The sequence below is a fragment of the Electrona antarctica genome, assembly GCF_951216825.1.
Source record: "Electrona antarctica genome assembly, chromosome: 17".
NCBI classification, from domain to species: domain Eukaryota; kingdom Metazoa; phylum Chordata; class Actinopteri; order Myctophiformes; family Myctophidae; genus Electrona; species Electrona antarctica.
The window spans coordinates 7,998,663-8,012,730 of NC_136798.1; the positions used below are offsets into that span (position 1 = coordinate 7,998,663).

Genomic DNA, 14,068 nt, shown 5'->3' on the forward strand with positions numbered 1-14,068 from the left:
CTATAGCCCATGGTCTCGGAGTGATTTTCGTATTCTTTTCAAATCCTCAAAAATGATGAAAAACAGCATGCTATAGTATGCCGTTCGAGACCATGGGCTATAGCCCATCGTCTCGGAGTGATTTTCGTCTTTTTTTCAAATCCTCAAAAATGATGAAAAACAGCATGCTATAGTATGCCGTCCGATATGGGCTATAGCCCATGGTCATAAATGATGAAAAAAGAGGATTTGAAAAAAAGACGAAAATGACTCAGAGACGATGGGCTATAGCCCATGGTCTCGGAGTGATTTTCGTCTTTTTTTCAAATCCTCAAAAATGATGAAAAACGGCATGCTATAGTATGCCGTCCGATATGGGCTATAGCCCATGGTCATAAATGATGAAAAACTAGGATTTGAAAAAAAGACGAAAATGACTCCGAGACGATGGGCTATAGCCCATGGTCTCGGAGTGATTTTCGTCTTTTTTTCAAATCCTTAAAAATGATGCAAAACGGAATGCTATAGTATGCCGTCCGATATGGGCTATAGCCCATGGTCATAAATGATGAAAAACGAGGATTTGAAAAAAAGACGAAAATGACTCCGAGACGATGGGCTATAGCCCATGGTCTCGGAGTGATTTTCGTCTTTTTTTCAAATCCTCAAAAATGATGCAAAACGGAATGCTATAGTATGCCGTTCGAGACCATGGGCTATAGCCCATCGTCTCGGAGTCATTTTCGTCTTTTTTTCAAATCCTCAAAAATGATGAAAAACGGCATGCTATAGTATGCCGTTCGAGACCATGGGCTATAGCCCATCGTCTCGGAGTGATTGTCGTATTTTTTTCAAATCCTCAAAAATGATGAAAAACGGCATGCTATAGTATGCCGTCCGATATGGGCTATATCCCATGGTCATAAATGATGAAAGACGAGGATTTGAAAAAAAGGCGAAAATGACTCCGAGACGCATGCTATAGTATGCCGTTCGAGACCATGGGCTATAGCCCATCGTCTCGGAGTGATTTTCGTCTTTTTTTCAAATCCTCAAAAATGATGCAAAACGGCATGCTATAGTATGCCGTTCGAGACCATGGGCTATAGCCCATCGTCTCGGAGTGATTTTCGTCTTTTTTTCAAATCCTCAAAAATGATGAAAAACGGCATGCTATAGTATGCCGTCCGATATGGGCTGTAGCCCATGGTCATAAATGATGAAAAACGAGGATTTGAAAAAAAGGCGAAAATGACTCAGAGACGATGGGCTATAGCCCATCGTCTCGGAGTGATTTTCGTCTTTTTTTCAAATCCTCAAAAATGATGCAAAACGGCATGCTATAATATGCCGTCCGATATGGGCTATATCCCATGGTCATAAATGATGAAAGACGAGGATTTAAAAAAAAGACGAAAATGAATCCGAGACGATGGGCTATAGCCCATGGTCTCGGAGTGATTTTCGGATTATTTTCAAATCCTCAAAAATGATGCAAAACGGAATGCTATAGTATGCCGTTCGAGACCATGGGCTATAGCCCATCGTCTCGGAGTCATTTTCGTCTTTTTTTCAAATCCTCAAAAATGATGAAAAACGGCATGCTATAGTATGCCGTCCGATATGGGCTATAGCCCATCGTCTCTGAGTGATTTTCGTCTTTTTTTCAAATCCTCAAAAATGATGAAAAACAGCATGCTATAGTATGCCGTCCGATATGGGCTATAGCCCATGGTCATAAATGATGAAAAACGAGGATTTGAAAAAAAGGCGAAAATGACTCCGAGACCATGGGCTATAGCCCATGGTCTCGGAGTGATTTTCGTCTTTTTTTCAAATCCTCAAAAATGATGCAAAACGGCATGCTATAGTATGCCGTCCGATATGGGCTATAGCCCATGGTCATAAATGATGAAAAACGAGGATTTGAAAAAAAGGCGAAAATGACTCCGAGACCATGGGCTATAGCCCATGGTCTCGGAGTGATTTTCGTCTTTTTTTCAAATCCTCAAAAATGATGCAAAACGGCATGCTATAGTATGCCGTCCGATATGGTCTATAGCCCATGGTCATAAATGATGAAAAACGAGGATTTGAAAAAGAGACGAAAATGACTCCGAGACGATGGGCTATAGCCCATGGTCTCGGAGTGATTTTCGTCTTTTTTTTAAATCCTCAAAAATGATGCAAAACGGCATGCTATAGTATGCCGTTCGAGACCATGGGCTATAAACGGCATATTAACGAGGATTAAAAAAAAAGACGAAAATGAATCCGAGACGATGGGCTATAGCCCATGGTCTCGGAGTGATTTTCGTCTTTTTTTCAAATCCTCAAAAATGATGCAAAACGGAATGCTATAGTATGCTGTTCGAGACCATGGGCTATAGCCCATCGTCTCGGAGTGATTTTCGTCTTTTTTTCAAATCCTCAAAAATGATGAAAAGCGGCATGCTATAGTATGCCGTCCGAGACCATGGGCTATAGCCCATCGTCTCGGAGTGATTTTCGTCTTTTTTTCAAATCCTCAAAAATGATGCAAAACGGAATGCTATAGTATGCCGTTCGAGACAATGGGCTATAGCCCATCGTCTCGGAGTCATTTTCGTCTTTTTTTCAAATCCTTAAAAAATTATGAAAAACAGCATGCTATAGTATGCCGTTCGAGACCATGGGCTATAGCCCATCGTCTCGGAGTGATTTTCGTCTTTTTTTCAAATCCTCAAAAATTATGCAAAACGGCATGCTATAGTATGCCGTTCGAGAATGACTCCGGAGTGATTTTTGTCTTTTTTTCAAATCCTCAAAAATGATGAAAAACGGCATGCTATAGTATGCTGTCCGATATGGGCTATAGCCCATGGTCATAAATGATGAAAAACAAGGATTTGAAAAAAAGGCGAAAATGACTCCGAGACGATGGGCTATAGCCCATGGTCTCGGAGTGATTTTCGTCTTTTTTTCAAATCCTCAAAAATGATGCAAAACGGAATGCTATAGTATGCCGTTCGAGACAATGGGCTATAGCCCATCGTCTCGGAGTCATTTTCGTCTTTTTTTCAAATCCTCAAAAATGATGAAAAACGGCATGCTATAGTATGCCGTTCGAGACCATGGGCTATAGCCCATCGTCTCTGAGTGATTTTCGTCTTTTTTTCAAATCCTCAAAAATTATGCAAAACGGCATGCTATAGTATGCCGTTCGAGACCATGGGCTATAGCCCATCGTCTCGGAGTGATTTTCGTCTTTTTTTCAAATCCTCAAAAATGATGAAAAACGGCATGCTATAGTATGCCGTCCGATATGGGCTATAGCCCATGGTCATAAATGATGGAAAAAGAGGGTTGAAAAAAAGACGAAAATGACTCCGAGACGATGGGCTATAGCCCATGGTCTCGGAGTGATTTTCGTCTTTTTTTCAAATCCTCAAAAATGATGCAAAACGGAATGCTATAGTATGCCGTTCGAGACCATGGGCTATAGCCCATCGTCTCGGAGTGATTTTCGTCTTTTTTTCAAATCCTCAAAAATGATGAAAAACGGCATGCTATAGTATGCCGTCCGATATGGGCTATATCCCATGGTCATAAATGATGAAAGACGAGGATTTGAAAAAAAGAAGAAAATGACTCCGAGACGATGGGCTATAGCCCATGGTCTCGGAGTGATTTTCGTCTTTTTTTTAAATCCTCAAAAATGATGCAAAACGGCATGCTATAGTATGCTGTTCGAGACGATGGGCTATAGCCCATCGTCTCGGAGTCATTTTCGTCTTTTTTTCAAATCCTCAAAAATGATGAAAAACGGCATGCTATAGTATGCCGTTCGAGACCATGGGCTATAGCCCATCGTCTCGGAGTGATTTTCGTCTTTTTTTTAAATCCTCAAAAATTATGCAAAACGGCATGCTATAGTATGCCGTTCGAGACCATGGGCTATAGCCCATCGTCTCGGAGTGATTTTCGTCTTTTTTTCAAATCCTCAAAAATGATGAAAAACGGCATGCTATAGTATGCCGTCCGATATGGGCTATAGCCCATGGTCATAAATGATGGAAAAAGAGGATTTGAAAAAAAGACGAAAATGACTCCGAGACGATGGGCTATAGCCCATGGTCTCGGAGTGATTTTCGTATTTTTTTCAAATCCTCAAAAATGATGCAAAACGGAATGCTATAGTATGCCGTTCGAGACCATGGGCTATAGCCCATCGTCTCGGAGTCATTTTCGTCTTTTTTTCAAATCCTCAAAAATGATGAAAAACGGCATGCTATAGTATGCCGTTCGAGACCATGGGCTATAGCCCATCGTCTCGGAGTGATTGTCGTCTTTTTTTCAAATCCTCAAAAATGATGAAAAACGGCATGCTATAGTATGCCGTCCGATATGGGCTATATCCCATGGTCATAAATGATGAAAGACGAGGATTTGAAAAAAAGACGAAAATGACTCCGAGACGATGGGCTATAGCCCATGGTCTCGGAGTCATTTTCGTATTCTTTTCAAATCCTCAAAAATGATGCAAAACGGCATGCTATAGTATGCCGTTCGAGACCATGGGCTATAGCCCATCGTCTCGGAGTGATTTTCGTCTTTTTTTCAAATCCTCAAAAATTATGAAAAACGGCATGCTATAGTATGCCGTCCGATATGGGCTATATCCCATGGTCATAAATGATGAAAGACGAGGATTTGAAAAAAAGAAGAAAATTACTCCGAGACGATGGGCTATAGCCCATGGTCTCGGAGTCATTTTCGTATTCTTTTCAAATCCTCAAAAATGATGCAAAACGGCATGCTATAGTATGCCGTTCGAGACCATGGGCTATAGCCCATCGTCTCGGAGTGATTTTCGTCTTTTTTTCAAATCCTCAAAAATTATGAAAAACGGCATGCTATAGTATGCCGTCCGATATGGGCTATATCCCATGGTCATAAATGATGAAAGACGAGGATTTGAAAAAAAGAAGAAAATTACTCCGAGACGATGGGCTATAGCCCATGGTCTCGGAGTGATTTTCGTCTTTTTTTTAAATCCTCAAAAATGATGCAAAACGGCATGCTATAGTATGCTGTTCGAGACCATGGGCTATAGCCCATCGTCTCGGAGTGATTTTCGTCTTTTTTTCAAATCCTCAAAAATGATGCAAAACGGCATGCTATAGTATGCCGTTCGAGACCATGGGCTATAGCCCATCGTCTCGGAGTCATTTTCGTCTTTTTTCAAATCCTCAAAAATGATGAAAAACGGCATGCTATAGTATGCCGTTCGAGACCATGGGCTATAGCCCATCGTCTCGGAGTGATTTTCGTCTTTTTTTCAAATCCTCAAAAATGATGAAAAACGGCATGCTATAGTATGCCGTCCGATATGGGCTATATCCCATGGTCATAAATGATGAAAGACGAGGATTTAAAAAAAAGACGAAAATGACTCCGAGACGATGGGCTATAGCCCATCGTCTCGGAGTGATTTTCGTATTCTTTTCAAATCCTCAAAAATTATGCAAAACGGCATGCTATAGTATGCCGTTCGAGACCATGGGCTATAGCCCATCGTCTCGGAGTCATTTTCGTCTTTTTTTCAAATCCTCAAAAATGATGAAAAACGGCATGCTATAGTATGCCGTTCGAGACCATGGGCTATAGCCCATCGTCTCGGAGTGAATTTCGTCTTTTTTTCAAATCCTCAAAAATGATGAAAAACGGCATGCTATAGTATGCCGTCCGATATGGACTATATACCATGGTCATAAATGATGAAAGACGAGGATTTGAAAAAAAGACGAAAATGACTCCGAGACGATGGGCTATAGCCCATGGTCTCGGAGAGTGATTTTCGTCTTTTTTTTAAATCCTCAAAAATGATGCAAAACGGCATGCTATAGTATGCCGTTCGAGACCATGGGCTATAGCCCATCGTCTCGGAGTGATTTTCGTCTTTTTTTCAAATCCTCAAAAATGATGAAAAACGGCATGCTATAGTATGCCGTTCGAGACCATGGGCTATAGCCCATCGTCTCGGAGTGATTTTCGTCTTTTTTTCTAATCCTCAAAAATGATGAAAAACGGCATGCTATAGTATGCCGTGCTTTTAAATTTGAGAAATTCAGAATGGGGGTCACTCAAAAATGGTTTCGGGGGATGAGTCTGTGCCATGTTTTGTTCTTGATTATTAGCGTCTGCTAAATGCCTAAATTGTACATTGTAGTGTTGTGTTGCTTTAAAAATGTGAGTAAAATGGAGCCAAAGGTAAATATGGAACAAAATTAGTAATATATAGAACTTTCTCAAACTAAATCAGGATAAGACAGAAGTTCTCACAATTGGTTCTAGTGAACAGAAAGAATAAATACATAGACTTGGTAACCTAACTGTAGGGAGTACAAACACAGTGAAGAACCTGGGCTATCATCTATGAAAAGGCAACACAATGAGCAGAAAATAAAAATAAACCATGTAAATACAACAAATTGAGCAGAGCACTGCAGGGAGTTGAACCCCGTTCCGGTAAACCAGAAGTACCACACCAGTGCCTTAGTTTTTGTTTTGTTGTCATTTACAGGTCCATTCGTTGAAATGTAAATTTTACATTTCAACTGTAAAGTAATTTCACAATTTACATTGTAGGCAATAATTAATAACGGTATATAAAGAAGAAAAACACAGAAGCACAACACCAACATTTTCAAATTATTTGCTATGATTTTTTAAACTTTCTCTTGCCGACCTCCCACATTTCATTCGATGATTAACAATAAACAGTGTTGGACCTGTAAGGGTCCATTTGGTTCCATGTGCACACTCTCAGAAAGTAAGGGTGTGCGTCTGCACGTGTGTGAACGTGTGTGCACGCTTCGATAACCAGTGTTGGACCTGTAAGGGGTCCATTTGGTTTCATCTGTACACTCTCAGAGTTACAGACCTGTATATACATTTGGTTACATGTATTACTCTCAGAGTTACAGACCTGTAAGGGTCCATTTGGTTACATGTATATACTCTCAGAGTTACAGACCTGTAGGGTCCATTTGGTTCCATGTGCACACTCTCAGAGTTACAGAAAAGTAAGGGTGTGCGTCTGTGCGCGTGCGCGCGTGTGAACGTGTGTGCATGCTTCGATAACCAGTGTTGGACCTGTAAGGGGTCCATTTGGTTTCATGTATATACTCTCAGAGTTACAGACCTGTAGGGTCCATTTGGTTACATGTGTTACACTCTCAGAGTTACAGACCTGTAAGGGTCTATTTGGTTACATATGTAGGCTACACTCTCAGAGTTACAGACCTGTATTGGCTGTATAGGATTGGTTACATGCTCTACCATGTAATGATGTCGGGATAACAATAGACTCAAGTTCTGTGACTAAGGTGTTTAAAACTATGCAGACCAAAAAAGCAACAGGTCCGGATGGAATGTGTGCTTTTTTATTGAAAACATGTGCGGGGGAAATGACTCCTGCATGGCAGCGTCTATTTCAGTTATCCTTGGACACCTATACTGTGCCAGAAATCTGGAAAAAATCAATTACAGTCCCTAAAAAGCCCTGTCCACAAGAGAATAATGACTATCGGCCAGTAGCATTAACCTCCAATGTGGTCAAATCCCTGGAGAGAATCCTAACTGAGGTGCTCCGAAAGGAAACAGAGCGATCACTAGATCCATATCAATTTGCATATGCATGGAATTGGGGAACTAGTGATGCGATCTTTACATTAACACACCGTGTATTGAAGCACTTAGAGGGCGCAAAAACATATGCAAGACTTCTTTGTTGATTTTAGCTCAGCTTTTAATACAATCCATCCAGACATTCTCCTTCGTAAGTTATCTGAGATCATTGAGATGAAGGTGAATCCAGTTTTGATTAGATGGTATTTCTCCTTTCTATCTAACAGGCCACAACCGGTGAGATTTAATTTGGCGCTCTCTGATAGGGCAGTAAGCAGTACAGGGGCCCCCCAGTTAGTTCCTCCCTTTTGTTTAGCCTACATGAAAGGAATAGAATCCACCCGCACACTGTATATTTGCTCAGTACAAGAGTATTTTTCTTTTTAATGCACCCTACACACAAATGACTGTCAGCTCACAGTCCAATCAGTGTGTAGTCATTACGTTCTCTGATGACACTGTTTGTAACACTGGTGTGATGAACATCACTTACAAGTTAATGTAAGGAAAACTGAGGAGATTGTAGTGGATCACAGGTCTATAGGTGACCACACCACGATCACCATACATGGTCATGACATCAAACAGGTCACCTCCTATAAATATCTGGGAGTGCACATTGATTGTGATATGAGCTGGCACTCCCATGTGACAAGTATGTGTGCAAAAATATTCACCAGCGCCTTCATTTTCTCAGGAGGCTCAGACTATTTGGTGTAAGTAGAAACATAATGCTGATCTTCTATAGAGCTAGTATAGAGTCAATTCTAAGGTATGGTATCACCAGTTAGTTTGGAAACCTAACTGTAAAGTACAAATTTGAGATCCTTAGATTAGCCAAAATGGCAGGGAAGATCATGGGTATGTCTACACCTCCTACTCCGATCACCCCCCAGGTCATCTTTGAGCAGGCCACCATTGGACAGGTTAAGAAAATTGTGTCTGACCCCTCCCATGTACTATACCCTGAGTATTGGCTAATGCCATCAGGTAAGAGGTACGAGGTCCATGCGTGCAAATATAATAGGTACAAGCATTCCTTTGTCCCTCTGTCAATCACACTCCTTAACAGAGTCCTTGCAGAGGGCAGACAGGGTAGGGAGCGAAGGTTTTGAGGTGATGATGTTCTTTGGTGTGTGGTATTTAAATGTTCTACGGGTCACTGTGTACCTTTATTGTCTTGTATTGTGTATTGTATTGTATTGTATCTGTATGCTGCAGGGCAGGTCCTTGGGGTCCAAGACAACTTTCTCCTTCGGGAGACAAAATAAAGAAACCTTGAACCTTGAACCTACGGAAAGCTGACCTAACGCAAAGACCTGGCTCCTGGGGATGCTGAACACATGCATGGCACAGAAAACCATCCATTCTGTCTGGAGGAAGGCCAAAGTGGTTGCAATCCCCAAACCTGGCAAAGACCCATCATCCCCAAAGAGCTACCGACCCATTTCCCTCCTCTGCATCACCTACAAGTTCTATGAGAGGCTGCTACTCCAACGCCTCATGCCACTCATAGACACCAAGCTGACTAAAGACCAAGCTGGTTTCCGTCCTGGCCGCTCCTGTGCTGGACAGAGCTCAACCTCACCCAACACATTGAGGATGGGTTTGAGGGAAAACAAATAACTGGAGCAGCATTCATAGATCTCTCTGCTGCCTACGACACTGTGCAACAGCGCACAATGGTCAGGAAACTACTGGACATGACTGGTGACCTAGACCTGTGTCAAGTCATCAAAAGCCTCCTAAACTAGAGCAGATCACATCACACCAAATTGGTCGACAAAGCCCTAAATGACACCTGTCGCATCATCACGGGATGCGTCAAGACAACACCTGTCCTGTGCCTTTATGCGCTAGCCGGCATCTCTCCCTCGCACATCATGTGTATCGCTCAAGATGAACTGAGAACACAGGAGATAGACATTAGCCACCCTTTGCATGGCCATGTAGCACCCCCACGCAGGCTCCCATCTAGAGCCGCTCAAGAGCCAACATCTTCGCAAGATGAATGGCAAAGTGACACGCACACTCTTGAATGGCTGGACAGAGGAATAACCCCAACAGAAAGCCTCGCTAGTGGCCACGACCATGACCTGGAAGTCAGTCAATAGACTGCGTGTGGAACAGGTGAGTTGCAAAGCACTGATGAAAGTCTGGAACTACACAACAGAAGACACGTGCAGCTGTGGATCAGTGCAGACAATGTCCCACCTACTGCAATGTGCCGACGCCCCCCGGAGCAGCAGCAGTAGTAGTAGTAGTAGCAGATGTAGCAGCAGCAGCAGCAGCAGTAGTATAGCAGCATCAGTAGCAGCAGCAGCAGCAGCAGTAGCAGCAGCAGCAGCAGCAGCAGCAGCAGTAGCAGCAGCAGCAGTAGTAGTAGTATAGCAGCAGTAGCAGCAGCAGCAGCAGCAGTAGCAGCAGTAGTAGTAGTATAGCAGCAGTAGTAGTAGTATAGCAGCAGTAGCAGCAGCAGCAGCAGCAGCAGCAGCAGCAGCAGCAGCAGCAGTAGCAGCAGCAGCAGCAGTAGCAGTAGCAGCAGCAGCAGTAGCAGCAGCAGCAGCAGCAGCAGCAGCAGCAGTAGCAGCAGCAGCAGCAGTAGCAGCAGCAGCAGCAGTAGCAGCAGCAGCAGTAGCAGCAGCAGCAGATGTAGTAGCAGCAGCAGCAGCAGTAGCAGATGTAGTAGCAGCAGCAGCAGTAGCAGATGTAGTAGCAGCAGCAGCAGCAGCAGCAGCAGCAGCAGCAGCAGCAGCAGCAGCAGCAGTAGTAGTAGTAGCAGTAGCAGCAGTAGTAGTAGTAGCAGCAGTAGTAGCAGCAGTAGTAGTAGCAGCAGTAGTAGCAGCAGCAGCTGCAGCAGCAGCAGCAGCAGTAGCAGCAGTAGCAGCAGTAGTAGTAGCAGCAGCAGCAGTAGTAGCAGCAGCAGCAGCAGCAGCAGCAGCAGCAGCAGCAGCAGCAGTAGTAGCAGCAGCAGCAGCAGCAGCAGCAGCAGCAGCAGCAGCAGCAGCAGCAGCAGCAGCAGCAGCAGTAGTAGTAGTAGTAGTAGTAGTATAGCAGCAGCAGTAGCAGCAGCAGTAGTAGTAGTAGTATAGCAGCAGCAGCAGTAGTAGTAGTATAGCAGCAGCAGTAGTAGTAGTAGTATAGCAGCAGCAGTAGTAGCAGTAGTATAGCAGCAGCAGTAGTAGCAGTAGTATAGCAGCAGCAGTAGTAGCAGTAGTATAGCAGCAGCAGTAGCAGCAGCAGCAGCAGCAGCAGCAGTAGTAGTAGTAGTAGTAGTATAGCAGCAGCAGTAGTAGTAGTAGTATAGCAGCAGCAGTAGTAGCAGTAGTATAGCAGCAGCAGTAGCAGCAGCAGCAGCAGCAGCAGCAGTAGTAGTAGTAGTAGTATAGCAGCAGTAGCAGCAGCAGCAGCAGCATAGATTTACAAGCATAGATCTACAAGCTCATAATGTGGCACAAAGTGACATAGCCTCACGTAGCGATACTAATATCACTGCGTGAAATACAGTATATCATGTAGGTGTAGTCAGTGAAATACAGTATATCATGGAGGTGTAGTCAGAATAAATACAGTATATCATGGAGGTGTAGTCAGCACAGTAGATTCAAATTTCAATCGATTTGGGATGTTAAAATTGTGCAAAACTGTGTTCAATGAATTGCCTCTTCTGCTACATTAAACAGCAGTTACTTATAACTGTTATTGAGACTCCTAGAGGGTAACAGGTTAATTAATGGGTTTGATTGATTAAATGAATAGCCTATTTTATTAGACAAAAATATAGAACCGTACAAGTACCGCCAAAATAATTCACATGCAAGTAAAGGCATGGTGTTGCAAAGCAAAAAAAGCACTGGTAGTAATAAGTACTATCCAAGCTTCTGCTGGATATAGGGTTGGAAGCCCTACAGCGCTGTGACCTGCTGACTGCCTCACCTTTGTCCTGTTGTATGTTTACATTCAATATGAAATTCACTATTTCACTAGAGTGTAAAGACGCTGTGTTCAGATTACCACACCTGAAACCCACTTTTAATATTGTCTACCATATACAACAGTAATACATAATGTAGTTACAAGTTCCTTGCTAATGAAATATCTTAAATGTGCTGTGATATTTAGTTAGTGTTGAATAGACCTATTTATTTTAATGGTTATACAATTCTAGTGTTTTTTCAGTAGAAGTCTGCCTGTATCTTCAACTCTTTTTGCCTAAAATGCAACATTGCTTTCTCACTCAACAGTAAACAAACTGACATACAAGCTCAAAAAGATGCAACACATTGCGAGCTTTTAAACCTGCTATTTTCAAAAGATTCTTTTATATATTTGAAAACTTGAAACGGGACATTCTGCATAATGAGTAATGAGTACTTTTGCTACTTTAAGTACAGTTTGATGTCAATACTTTTGTACCTACTCATTTTAAAATTCCAGACTTTTACTTTTAACAGAGTACTATATTGCAGTATTAGTACTTTAACTTAGGTACAAAATGTGAGTACTTTATCCAGCACTAGTGGATTTGATGGATTGTGATCTGTAGATCTGTTATTTTCGGAATATACTGTACCTACTAGCTACTACTGTAACTCTATGTCATGCTTTAGATATGGGGTTGAATACGTTCAGAACGTTTTACAGATTTAAAAAAATAATTGCTGTCCATTTCTGTGATTTTGAGAGTATAACCTGCAGAGACAGGTTTTGAAATGTACAAAACCTGTTATAATATATATGTATGTGCGTACATATATATTATTATTATTATTATTATATTATATAATAATTTAACATTTGTTGGTCTCAGGAATACGAATAGATGACACAATTACACTTTGTAAAGTCTATGAGTCAAACTTTATTATATTGACTTGTTGAGAGAAAGCTTTATGAGGTACCGTAGAGGAGAGGTCAGCTCACATTGCAGTTGATTTGTTTCAATGTAAGTACAGTATCAGACAGTATCAGACACAGTGTACAGTATCAGAAAATGTGATCAGAGAGACAACTCAAACAATCTGGAGATGGAATTTGATTCAGCAATTTCTGCTTTTTCCTTGGCCAGGTTTTCCTGTTTCACGATTTGCTTTTGCTCAAGGAAGTCTTTGCATTCGTACAGCTTGTTAATCCTCAGGATGTCGATATCAGACATGCCCTGTCTCTGGCCGATCTGCACGTTGGCGTTTGGGATGGGGGTGATGCTGTCTTTGCCGGACTGGATAGAGAAGGCCGTTTTACCCTAGTGCATGATGGAGGAGTAGTCATAGGGGGTGTCCAGGTTGTTGGTGTTCTGCTTGTAGAAGTTGTATTTCATGTCGTTGTTGATGTTGTCCCAGTTGATGAGGACGTAGTCGTCACGGTCGCTCCTGGTCTGCTCGTGCTGGAAGCCCAGGGCATGGTTGATCTCGTGCTGGATGATGCCGTGGTACATGCAGCCCATACGGTTGATAGAGATCACTTGCTTGCCTCCTACTCTGCCTAGACTAGACCAGCATCCATCACTGTTCTCAAAGCTGATGTAGTCTTGCTCGTACTGACGTGGCTCAAAGCGGACACAGGTGCTGTCGGTGAAGGTCTGCATGGCTCTTTCAAGCTTCTTCCTGTCCCATTTGTTGAAGTCGCTGCTCACCGTGTAGGGGATCGTCACCGAGCCATCAAAGTCTTTGTCCCACAGGCAGTTGTAATAGAAACAGTACATGGCGTTTCTGGTTCTGGGAGCGACCATGTCTCCCTCCACAAGGAACTGCCTGGAGCCGTTGTTGGAAGTTTTTTTTTTAAATCTGTTGTTATTCATGACCTCACTGTATTGCATTAGCCTATACTGCTATTATTTTAATGTTGTTTTATGCCATTTCTTTTCTTTTTTCTCTATTGCTCTGTAAAGCACTTTGAGCTTCATCCATATTTAAATGTTCTACGGGTCACTGTGTACCTTTATTGTCTTGTATTGTGTATTGTATTGTATTGTATCTGTATGCTGCAGGGCAGGTCCTTGGGGTCCAAGACAACTTTCTCCTTCGGGAGACAAAATAAAGAAACCTTGAACCTTGAACCTACGGAAAGCTGACCTAACGCAAAGACCTGGCTCCTGGGGATGCTGAACACATGCATGGCACAGAAAACCATCCATTCTGTCTGGAGGAAGGCCAAAGTGGTTGCAATCCCCAAACCTGGCAAAGACCCATCATCCCCAAAGAGCTACCGACCCATTTCCCTCCTCTGCATCACCTACAAGTTCTATGAGAGGCTGCTACTCCAACGCCTCATGCCACTCATAGACACCAAGCTGACTAAAGACCAAGCTGGTTTCCGTCCTGGCCGCTCCTGTGCTGGACAGAGCTCAACCTCACCCAACACATTGAGGATGGGTTTGAGGGAAAACAAATAACTGGAGCAGCATTCATAGATCTCTCTG

At 42.6% G+C, this 14,068-nt stretch overlaps 1 pseudogene across 1 annotated transcript; it reads right to left on the reverse strand.

Moving 5' to 3' along the window:
• Positions 1 to 12,649: 12,649 nt before the first annotated feature.
• Positions 12,650 to 13,378, reverse strand: LOC306940595 (hatching enzyme 1.2-like; annotated as a pseudogene). The gene has a single exon. The product of its transcript is annotated as a hatching enzyme 1.2-like (transcript).
• Positions 13,379 to 14,068: the final 690 nt, after the last annotated feature.